Below are 11,834 nucleotides of genomic sequence, written 5' to 3'. Positions count from 1 at the left end.
CTCAAATACAAATAAAAAACAAGGCAAATTCAAATAAAATATTTAAGAATGATCTGACTTAAATACTATATATTCTAATATATTTACCCCTATGAATCCTAGTTAAGAATTGGAGATACCCTGTACGTTGCATTCACTAACAAGCGGTCCAAAATGTTAGCAAGATATTACTCATAATTATTTGCATCAAGACAATTGATATCTGTTTCACGGTTTGGTTCAAGACAATTGAAATGTGTTTAATTACACGGTTTTGTTCATTGTCTTAAAGCATGTTAGTTGGGATAAGATCCACGATTGTGGGGTACAGATATCTGAATAAGCTGATTGTCACAATTGTTTTTTAACTGTAATGCTTAAGCCTATCACTTGAATGAATATTAATTTTTCAACTTAGTCACATGAATATGCCTATGAATATTGTCATGGTTGATTGAACATTGAAGTATTTCATTTTTTTTTTTCAAATAAATTTTTTTATCCCTGTCAAAGTAGCTTTTTTTCCCCCAAGTAATAACTCCTCAGTCATAACCAAAGCTCTTAAGAGATTAAACAGTCAAAATTCGCCACTTTTATTTAATGCTACTACAAGTTTCCGTTCAAAGGTACACAGGCTAGTTAGCAATGACATTTTTGTTTATGTTATAAGCGTCAAGGAGCTAGCCCGATCCATTATTTAGAGTAAGGATACAAGGGCATTCAAGATGCACATGAGGCTGATCTCTCATTAGCGGGGACTAGAACAACAGGCCCATTAGTAAGAGCCAAACGTCGAGCATGATCGTGAGAAACCCCAACATCATTGCATAAAGATACACAGGATTCGCAAACGGAAGGACAGTGAACAATCTTGTACGTAGCTGGAAAGAGCAAGGATACATTAATATACAATTTTGTAAAGTAAGTTAAAAAAAAAAATCAATACAAGATAAGTGAGATGGTTTTTTCGTATTTTGTCATTATTTGTCTCTTCAAACTTTGTGTTCAGTTATCATTATTACTTACGGTAAATATTTATTTATTACTTATATTTTGAGTTAAATATTTATTTAATTTCTATATTTAAAAAAAATTCCAAGACACTTTTATTGTTAAATAAGCCACAATTCCATCCTTATTTTCTTTTTATAATAATATTTGTACAACAATATTTTTGAAATATTAATAAAAAAATTATAATATATCAAATTAAGTTATGTCATTAAACGAAAAGAAAAAAATAGGATAAGAATGTAATGTAATATTATCATTATAAGTTTTTGAGGTATTTTTTAAAATATAAGAATTAAATAGGTACTTAAATCAAGAAATATAGGTATTTTTATCCCTATTACTCACCTCGATCTCTTCCAATTCTCTCAAACTTAAACCAGTTTTTCAAAGTTTGAGCTCCAGGGTTTCCTTCAACACCACCAGTTGATATAAACCATTTTCCTCTCGATGCATCATAGCTGTCGACTCTCCATACTGTTGGTTCGTTGCAGCGAGTCTCTGTCGAGAATCTCACGTTCAGATCCACTTCTTCATTGATCATACTAGTGTTATCATACGTTGCGAATCTTAAACGGGTTCCTCTTTCTGAGTCGGAACTTAGTTGGACAACATCAAGTGGGCAGAGTTCGTTTCTGCCCCTGAAGAGGGTGAGGCCGCCGCCGCCTGCTCCTCGAATTGCTGAGACCAAATAGTAGTCTCAGGATGCTTCCACCTTGTTGCCATTGACATCAACCAAAGGATCAGCGAGTCCCACAAGCGGTTTTGTGGCAAAGGCAAGGAGAAGAAAGGAGACTGCAGTCACGAAAGGAGTATTCATTTTGTTATCTTTCAGAGAGCTGTTTGAGTGAGTTACTTGATCAGTTTGGCATGGAAGAGTTCGAATTTATAGAGCTCTAGAGACTAAGCTCAGATGAGGATAAGATCGAATTGTTGTATGCAAAAAAAAGTGCATAATTTAAGTCCTTTTTTATCTTCAGTAGTTCTTTTTAATCTTGTCCCTTTGGCATGATTTGTTCTCCAAAGTCATCATCGTGATTTGACAAGTGGGGTCAGTCCGGAGTCGCTCCTACTTCTATTATTGATTTTATGATTTATACATATTCAATCAAATTTTTAAACTTGCGAAATTACTATTTTTTTTTTTCACCTTATAGATGACAAAGGCCAAAAATATTTCAACAGTAACAAATTTATCATCTTTATACCCAAGTTTCTAAAATTAACATTTTTACACCTTACCGTTATATTTGTTACTGGATTTATATAAAATAGACAGTTTTTCTCTTGTAATGTAATTTAATATTATGATGCAGGATATTTTTTGGTATTGTTAGATAGGGCAAATGATATCAGATTTGATCATATAACAAGTCTTTTTGTACCTCTCAACGTGAGGAATAGAACTAATTAGAAATGTATGCCAAATTTTGTCATTTATTGCATCGAAAATCTATATGAAGTCTTTTTTAAATATTCAAATAAGTTTTTGACGCACAAACAAGGAAAAAGAACACTTACACTTAAAGTTTGGGAAAATAGTTATGTACCCTCAAGAATTTAATAAGGGACACCAAAATCCTCTTTTGACTATAACATCCTTTGTAAATAGTAACTAAAAAATTGGTTTTTAGATTTTTCTAATAAAGACAAATATAATTTAAATAATCTAATTTATCTAATAGAATATTAGAATATTTTATAATATATAAAAATAACTTTAGAATACAAATAATATTTTATTACAAAATTTTAAATAAATCTTTAGGTGCTGTTTGGTTAGGAGTAGAGAATGGAGGAGAGGAAAATAATTTAAGTTCTATTTTTATTTTCATTGTTTGGTTAGACAAAATATATAAGAATTAATGTATAATTTGATTTCCAGACTAAAGAGTGAAGAATTTAATTTCGTCTTATATTGGAAACCAAAACTTCCAAAATTACCCTTCAACTTTTTAGCTTATTTAATGCCCTTAGTAATTATTATTTATAATTTTATTTAATCAATTTAATGTTATAAATAATTTTATATTAATTAAATTTAATGAATGATTTAAGAAACTTAACAAAATAAATAAACTTATTTATTTATTTAATATGAAAATATAGAAATATAAATTAACCGTCGCCAGAACTCCGGCAAACCGTCGCCGAACATCTGCCAGACTATCACCGAAACTCTGCCGAACCACTACTGGAATGCTGTCGACCGCCACTGATTTCCGTTGAAACGTCGTCGATTGCCGCTGGACCTCCGTTTTATTTATATATATATATATATAATTCTAATAAATCATGAATTATTTTAGGACTTTTTGACATTAAAAAAGTTTGGTATTGAAATTAAATTTTATTTCATTGCTAATATAGATAGTATTTAAGGGAAAGAATAAATTTGTCCAAAGAAAAAAATTGTAATTCTTTTTCCTATCAAATTTTATGTCAAACCAAACAATGAAATTTAATTTTACTATTCTCCTTCACTCATTTCTTCTCCCTTCCCTTCCATTCCACTCTTTTCCTCTCTTCCCCTTTCTTTAAACCAAACATCCTTTGGTTAAATAGATTTTACAATTAATGAAATAAATCTCATAAATTAATAATATTAAAATTATTTTATATAATCTTGAAAACAATTTAAATATTTAAATATTTATTTTAACATTATGTTTCTATTTATTATAATTTTTTAATGTAATACAAGATAGTAAAATATTAAAATATTTTTTAAATATAGAAATTATTTTAAAAAGTATAAATTGTTACATTTATTTTAATATTATATTTGTATTTACTCTAAAAAATTGGAGTCATTTTTTTTGAGTAAATAAAACTAAAGGGTATTAGAGTCAACAAGGGATCTTGGCATCCTTTATTGAAAACTCGAGGGTCTTGGAGATACAGGTGTCATTTTCCCCACAAACAATAGAACGTGGTAAAATATTTACTTAGATTTTTGTTCCTCTCATTGAGAGCTTTATATATATATTTGTTATACATTCGAATTTGACTTCATTTCCTAAAAATATTCTACTTCAACATATTAAATTACATTTCAAGGATAAAAACATCTTTTCAAATAAATTCACTAACGGATTCCTTGTTAACAACAAAGTGTAAAAATAGTATTTTACAAATTTAGTTTATAAAAATGGTAGATTTCAAAGTATTGTAATATTTTTTTCTTTTTACCACAGAAATGATATATGCACCCTTCATTAACACCCCCAAGTTTCCAAAAAGGGACACCGAGAACTTCTTTTGATCATTATGCACTTTACCTCTATTATCCCAAAAAAATGACTTTAATTTTTTTTTATAAATGCTAATATTATATAAATAGTGTAATCTATGCAAAAGACTAGCAATATTAGAATATTTTAATAAATTTAAAAATGTAAATTATTATATTTATTTTAATAATATATTTTTATTTGTTATAGATTTTAAATAAAAATTCGCATTAAATACATTTTACAAGTAAAAAAAACTCACATACTAATAACATTGAAATTATTATTTTACATAATATTCAAGATAATTTAAATTTTAATACATTTATTTTAATATTATGATTCTATTTATTATAAAATTTACATTAATATAACAAAATATATCTAGTAGATTGTAAAATATTAAAATATTTTTAGACATTAATTTTTTTAAAATGTACATATTATTACATTTATTTTAATGTTATATTCCATTTATTATAAAACATTAGAGTTAAGTTTTTGAAGATAATAGAGATAAAGGGAATTATGGTTAAAATGGGGTCTTGGTATCCCTTTTTGAAAACTTGGAGCGTTGACAACTATTTTTACAAACTTTAGTGGTGTAGATGTCTTTTTCCCTTTACCATCTGCAGGAGGGAAAATGGTAATTTTCCTTTAACCTTTTGTAAAGCATAAATTGAAACTAGATTTCACTTGTTATAAAAGTAGATATCTAATATCTTCTTAGTATTTGATAAATAAAATTTTGATCAAGTGTTGATGTGATTTTCTTGGTAATAAGAATCTTAACTATGAAATGATATAAATACACATGTAGTACAAGATAATTAAAAGATAATCTAAAGAAATCTATCTAAATTCACAAAGCTTTCTTTCCTTTAGCAAGTTGTATATTTCAATTTTACTTTATAAAAAAGAAATTGATATTTGTAATTTATTTTTATCTTTCGGGTAAATTTTCATTTAGGCACTAGCGCATTGGTTAATAATTCAGATAAAACTCTAAATTTAAAAATTACTCAAAACATAATTGTTGGATCCAACTTCTCAAGGCTAAAAAATAATTTTTATCTAAGACATGTAACTTAACATTTAAATCAAATCCAACATGCAGCAGCAAGTAAAGTAAAGAGTAAGTAAGTAGCTTTTAAATGAAATAGATATGTAATAAAGATGATTTTAACCACAAGGGCCAACTAATGGTGCGTTTGGATTTAAATGAAAATATAAGTGGTCGAGTGTTGTGCCGCTGCCCTGAATGCACCCTAAGTAATTGGCTTAAATTTCCAAAAAGTTAAAGAAACATTTAGTTTTAGCTTTTTAACTTACACCATAAACCGAGCATTATATTATACAAGATATTTAGGATTTTACTTAATTATATATATTATAATTAAGCAGGCGTTTGATATTTTATTTGAAATCGGAATAAATATATATGACTTTGAACAGTTTGTAATGTAGTATTGAAACCATTTATTTTTCAAAGTTTGTTTGAACTTTTATTATATAGAAGATAAATACCCCCAAATACTAGCTTGCCCATTGAGTAAAATACATACCTTCGGGCTGTACAAGGCCCTAGGCATTGGGCATAATTTTGATTTCTAAAGAAAGTTGAACAATTGGCACCCCCTAATATCCTCATAAAACCCCCATTTTTTTTTTCAGTTATATTTATTTTATTTCAAAAAATTTCTTCTTTTTTTAATACACTTCTAATTTTTTATTTTGTTAAAACTCAAGGTCTTATTATGCTATTTTTCTTTTATTTTGTAGTCTTATTGTTACCGGACACACAAATTAAAAATTTTTTGGGTGATCAAATTTTTCAATGTTTATCATTGGCTTAAATTACATATATTCTAAATTTTAATTTGAAAAGCAATTTTAAGCATAAAATATATTAAATAAATAAGAAATATGAAAAGAATAATGAATTATTCTAAATTTGTACAATTTATCTTAGTTAAATAGGAAGAAACAAGTAGAAAATTAAAAAAAAAAGAAAAGGATTGCTTATGTTTTCTTTTTTCTTTTTTTTTTAGGGGGGGGGGGGGGGAATTTATGTATGCTTAATTCTTATTTGTCCTTCACTATTATTTTTTTAGAGGTGAGATTTTATAATGACTATAAAGGACTACCAACAGCTTCACTCTTTTTAAGAGAATAGTGATGTTTGACCTCCACAACTTATCTCACTAACCCCTATTTTTCTCATTTTAACTTAAAATATCTAAAATAATTATTAAAATATACTTAGTAAAATAGTGTTTATTTTCAAAAAGTGCCCATTTTTTCCTCCCTGCCTTCTCTCATTCTCCGCCACTTTCCTTCATTTCCTCCCCTGCCAAACTCCCACCACAACAATTGATTTTCTAAATTAAAGATTGAAAATTGGCGCGTTTGCTTGCCAAGACAATACCGACACCAACAATCCAACAACTCAGCAATCTTTCTCCAAGGTTTCTAATATTTTCGGCGGTTTTATTTCCCCTGCTTTTTGTTTGCAATTTGTATTGATTTATTTATTTTAGTGAGTTAATATTTGCACTAGTGTCTACATTATATTATGAAAAGTCATATTCTCAGTTCCGAGACCATTGTTGGCCAACACTAGAATTGAAATTAAGTTTGGAGCTGCAGAATTAAACTTATATGAACAAGGGTACTTTTGGAAATGATTAGAGATAATTAATTATTGAGTGGTTGAAATATATTTAGGGGTCACATATCATTATTCTTTTCAGCCACATCAAACATTACTTTATTTTTTCCGCCCCCAAAAGATTGATCCGATTAATTACTTGACTTTTATCTTACTTTTTCAAAGTATTATTCTGGTTGTTTAATAATTCTATAAAGTCGCCCCCAAAAACTAATAATTCTATAAAGTCGCTCTCATCCAAATCAATTCTCGTAATTGTGACAAGAGGCGCATGATGAACACAGCCCGTGAAATCTCTAGCAAATCGGACGTTGCCTTATCATTAACTCATATTACGCGGCGAAAACACAATCACAATTATCGATCTGATAAGATCAAGCATTTTTATCACCGTACGAATTGTCATCTTGCCAAAACCTATATATATAAATTACAAGATGATTATTGTCGTATGTAATTATCTATCTCGCTTTTGCTTTAGACGTGGAAAATCTTTTTCCACTTTTGATTTGACTTGAGCGGTTGTTTTGTGAATAAAACAAAACAAAACAAAAAAAAAAAAAAGAAATGAATAATTGTCGGCCATCTCTCAACCATAATTAGCATCGCGTCTCAATGTATCAACATGAAATATAATTTCGAGCGGTATCGGCAAACTCATAGAAAATGATAAACACATTGTCTTATTTTCAGTATTTTACAAGGCCCAACGTGGTTCAATATGCAACATGAATTGCAGTCCGCAGAAAATTTAGAGCTAGAAAAATGGTGTTCCGCCATATTCAAAATATAATTCTCTGAAATCGTTCTCATAATCCAAATCAGTCTTCGCATAAGATGCAAACAATAGTAATAAGACACGAGATAAAATGCCCTTAAAGTCTAGACCGCATAATTGTTGGGAAAATATGCTCTTTAAAAGCATATGTGTTTATTTAATTGTAATAAACTATTTTTCTGATTAATAAAATAAATGAGATATTTTATTCAAATATCTTAATTGCATTAATACTTGTATTAAAGTCCATTTAATCATATTATATGTATTTATGTGATCACCATGTGGATTCACAGAAGACATAAATACAAGTTATCTTATGATTAAATAAATTTAGTTCGCAGTTGATAAATAAAGTTGGGCACTTTATTTAGGTATAGACTGTAATAAATTCATTGAATGATTTGTCTTAATCATGTATGAATTTATTGATGTAGTACGACTACATTGAACAGGATCACATATGAGATTTAATTAACTTTGTAATAACTGTCAGACTTATTAAATCTCATAGGCGTTGATTTTACTGTAATCTTAATCTTGAGTTAATTATGATTTCATGATTGTAATTGTTATTCCATTTGAGTTACCAATGGGCACGACACATTCTTGTGGTCAAGATTACCCGGTATCTTGGTGGGAGCAATTATGAGTATTGGAGTTATGGATTAACAATATAGAATTTGTACAACACATCTCTTGATGGGTTTTCGGCACTTGATCATAGAATTCTCTGGCCAGAGTGTGTCAACATATTTAGTATGTTGAAAATGATCATTAGAGAAAACTAGTAAAGATCAAGGAATAAGATGTTATTAAATTGATTGGACAGTTGAGATATCAATTTAATTAACGATGTGGTACAAAGGATTGTGCAGTAAAGAAATCAATGTGGCTTGGGACGAATTATTATTCGAGCATACAATTATGGAAGTCAGTTCCAATCTTTTAGTGGAGTAGATTTGGAATTAAATAATTGGGCTAGTTTAATTACAAGCCTAATTATTGTAGCCACTATTGTATGTTCCCAAATGATCCCCGGGTTAGCTCATTTAATTGACTGCACCACTACTGGACTAATAAGTAAGATAACTAGCGATTTGGGTCAAAAGCCTAAATATATCATTTAGTGGGAGGCTCCATTTAATTAGCTTTTGTATAAGGGGCCTTATGTTATTTTACAAGGTAGGTCCTCTATTGAAAAAGTAAATAAATGTGAGTTTTATTTAGGGCATTATTTGGAGCCTAGGGTTTTCACTAAAGGGAAATATATAAGGCTTATTTTTCCCTAAAGAAAAGATAGAAGCCACTTTATACAGATCAGAGAATAAGATTTTTCTCTCTATTGTTGAGAGAAAAATTTTCTCGTGCTAGTTGCTTTGGTAGTGATAAAGGCGCTCACACGTCAAGTGCAGATCGAACCTGAGTCATAACCTGGAAGATCATTGGTGACAGTTCGTGATCTAGCAAGCGTGGTGGTGACGGATCGTGATCTAACAGGAGTGGTGGTGGCGGATCGTGATCTAGGAGCCTAAATCATTTCAACGGAAAAAGCCAAATCGGATTTTCAAGGTACGATTTCTAAAATACAAATTCTTATATATTATATGAGAGCGATCTTCAAAAGGTTTTATAAAAATTTAAAAACCTGATTTTTCCCCAACAATAATTGTATCAAAAAGAAAAAAAAAGACTAGACCGCATAATCGGACGATGCTTTATCAGTCAGTCCTATTGTGCGGAGAAAACACAATAAACGGACCAGTCATATTGTCAAATGAATGATCCAAGTAGATTACCATTAGAAATAACAAGAAATCATGCGTGAATTTTCCGTGCTTTTGGGACTAAACAGTCGATTTAGAAAAGAGCAAATTAAAGTAAACCAGTTGATGTGTGAAATTATAGAAAATTGGATAATTCAGATGAATTTGACAAGAAAATTATGACGGTCTTCTAAAATCTATATGCACCATAGAATGCAACGATTTCTAATCCTTTGTGGCATGATTATTTAAAGGGAAAAAGACACCAGTATCTTCAAGGTTTGAGAAAATGGTCATAAAAATCTGTAAATTTAAAAAAAAAGGACATCAAGACTATTTTTTATCCATAAAACTCTTTAACTATAGTAATTAAAAAATTGACTTTAAAGGTTTTTAATTAACACAAATTTAATATAAATAATATAATTTGTCTAGTAGACTAATAATATTAAATTATTTTTTATATTTAAAATAATATTAAAATTTTAAATTATTATATTTATTTTAATAATATATTTGTAATGTTTTAAAGATTTTAAATAAATTTTTGGGTTAAATAGATTTTACAATTAAAAAAATCTCCCTATTAGCAATATTAGAATTAAACTTTACATAATATTCAAAATAATTTTAGTTTTAATTTATTTATTTTAATATTATGTTTCTATCTTATTAAAAATTGCTTTTATATAATAAAATAGGTCTAATAGATTGAAAAATATTAAAATATTTTTAAATATTAAAATTATTTTGAAATGTATATATTATTACATTTATTTTAATTCCATATTTCCATTTATTATTAAATTTTAGAGTTTTTTTTGGGATTTATAGAGTTGAGGGACATTATGGTCTAAAAGGAGTTATGGTGTTCCTTATTGAAAATTGAAGGTCTTTTGTGACTATTTTCCTAAATCTTGAGGGTATATATGTCTTTTTTTCTTATTTAGAAGTTCCATATCTCAAGTAATTTAGTTTTCATAAAGAAGATCTGTTGTGAATGGTTTTATTTTTTTTTATTTTCTGGGATGAAACTTGGGTCTCTAATATACTTCTTATCCACTCAAGTTACAAGAAAAAAGGCCTTTATGTGACCGTCGTCTTGCCATCACAAGAAAGAGGTCTTCCAATTTTAGTTAGATTTTAATTTTTTAATTAACCGTTACATACCAAATATAAACCATAAGGAAAAATAGCAACTTCTGAATTATTTTAGTTTAATTATTAGAGATAGAAAATTTTTGTACGAAGGGTCCAGATTCCATCTTTATATTTCTAGTTACCCTTACCGTCCATCTTTATATTGCAAAGGTCATCTTTATACCCGAGTTTATGAAATTAGCATGTTTACACCTTGCCCTTGTATTTGTTACTGAATTTATGTAAATAGACGATTTTTCCCTTGTAATGTAATTTGGTATTATGACATAGGATTTTTTTGGTACTGTCAAATAGCTCAAATGATATCGATTTGGTCATATAATATATTTTGTTGAACCTTTCAGCCAGAGGAATATAACTAAGTACAAATGTCTGTCGAATTCTGTCATTTATTACATCAAAAATCTATTCGAATTCTTTTTTAGATATTCAAACAATTTTTTGAGGCGCAAACAAGGGAATAGGACATATACAAGGTTTGGGGAAATGCATGGCTATGTAGATCCTCAAGTTTTCAATAAGAGACATCAAGACTCTCTTTTGATTATACCATTTATAAATAATAATTGCAAGTATGAGCTTCCTTAACATCCCTCCTCAAGCTCAATGGCCTGTTGATGACATTGAGCTTGGATCAGAAGTAGTTGAAGTTAAGAAATGATAAAGGCTTTGTAAGAACATCAGCAACTTGTTCTTCAGTAGGAATGTATCTCACATCCAACTCATTTCTAAGCACTTTGTCTCTAATGTAGTGAACATCTAATTCAATATGCTTAGACTTATAGTGAAGAATATAATTCCGAGCTAATTTTCAGCACTCTGATTGTCACATCAAAGAATTGGAGTTGGTAATTGCACAATATTAAACTCTGACAGTAAGAATTGTAATCAGGACAGTTCTGAGATTGCTTAAAATATAGTCCTATATTCACTCTCACTACTTGACTTAGCCACAATAGCTTACTTTTTAGACGACCAAGAAATCAAATTATTATCAAGGTAAATACAGTAAGCTCAAATAGATTTTCGATCATCAACATTACATGCCCAGTCAGCATTAAAGTAGCATGTTAAACCAACATATTCAAGTGTTCCCTCCTTTTGAAGATATAGACCATGGGTGATTGTAACTTGAAGATACTTGAGAACTTTTTTGTATTGCAACCAATGATAAAGTGTAAGATTACTGAGATACTAACTAAATTTATGTGCAGAGTAAGCAATGTCAGGTCTAG

At 28.8% G+C, this 11,834-nt stretch overlaps 1 pseudogene; it reads right to left on the bottom strand.

Annotated features, from left to right (window-relative positions):
• Positions 1–570: 570 nt before the first annotated feature.
• On the bottom strand, positions 571–1,832 carry LOC18046262 (annotated as a pseudogene).
• Between the last annotated feature and the right edge of the window lie 10,002 nt (positions 1,833–11,834).

Source organism: Citrus clementina, unplaced genomic scaffold (genome assembly GCF_000493195.1).
Source record: "Citrus clementina cultivar Clemenules unplaced genomic scaffold, Citrus_clementina_v1.0 scaffold_3, whole genome shotgun sequence".
Classification (NCBI taxonomy): Eukaryota; Viridiplantae; Streptophyta; class Magnoliopsida; order Sapindales; family Rutaceae; genus Citrus; species Citrus x clementina.
The sequence above is the reverse complement of the archived record's forward strand: the minus strand, read 5'-3'. Positions and strand labels throughout refer to the sequence as shown.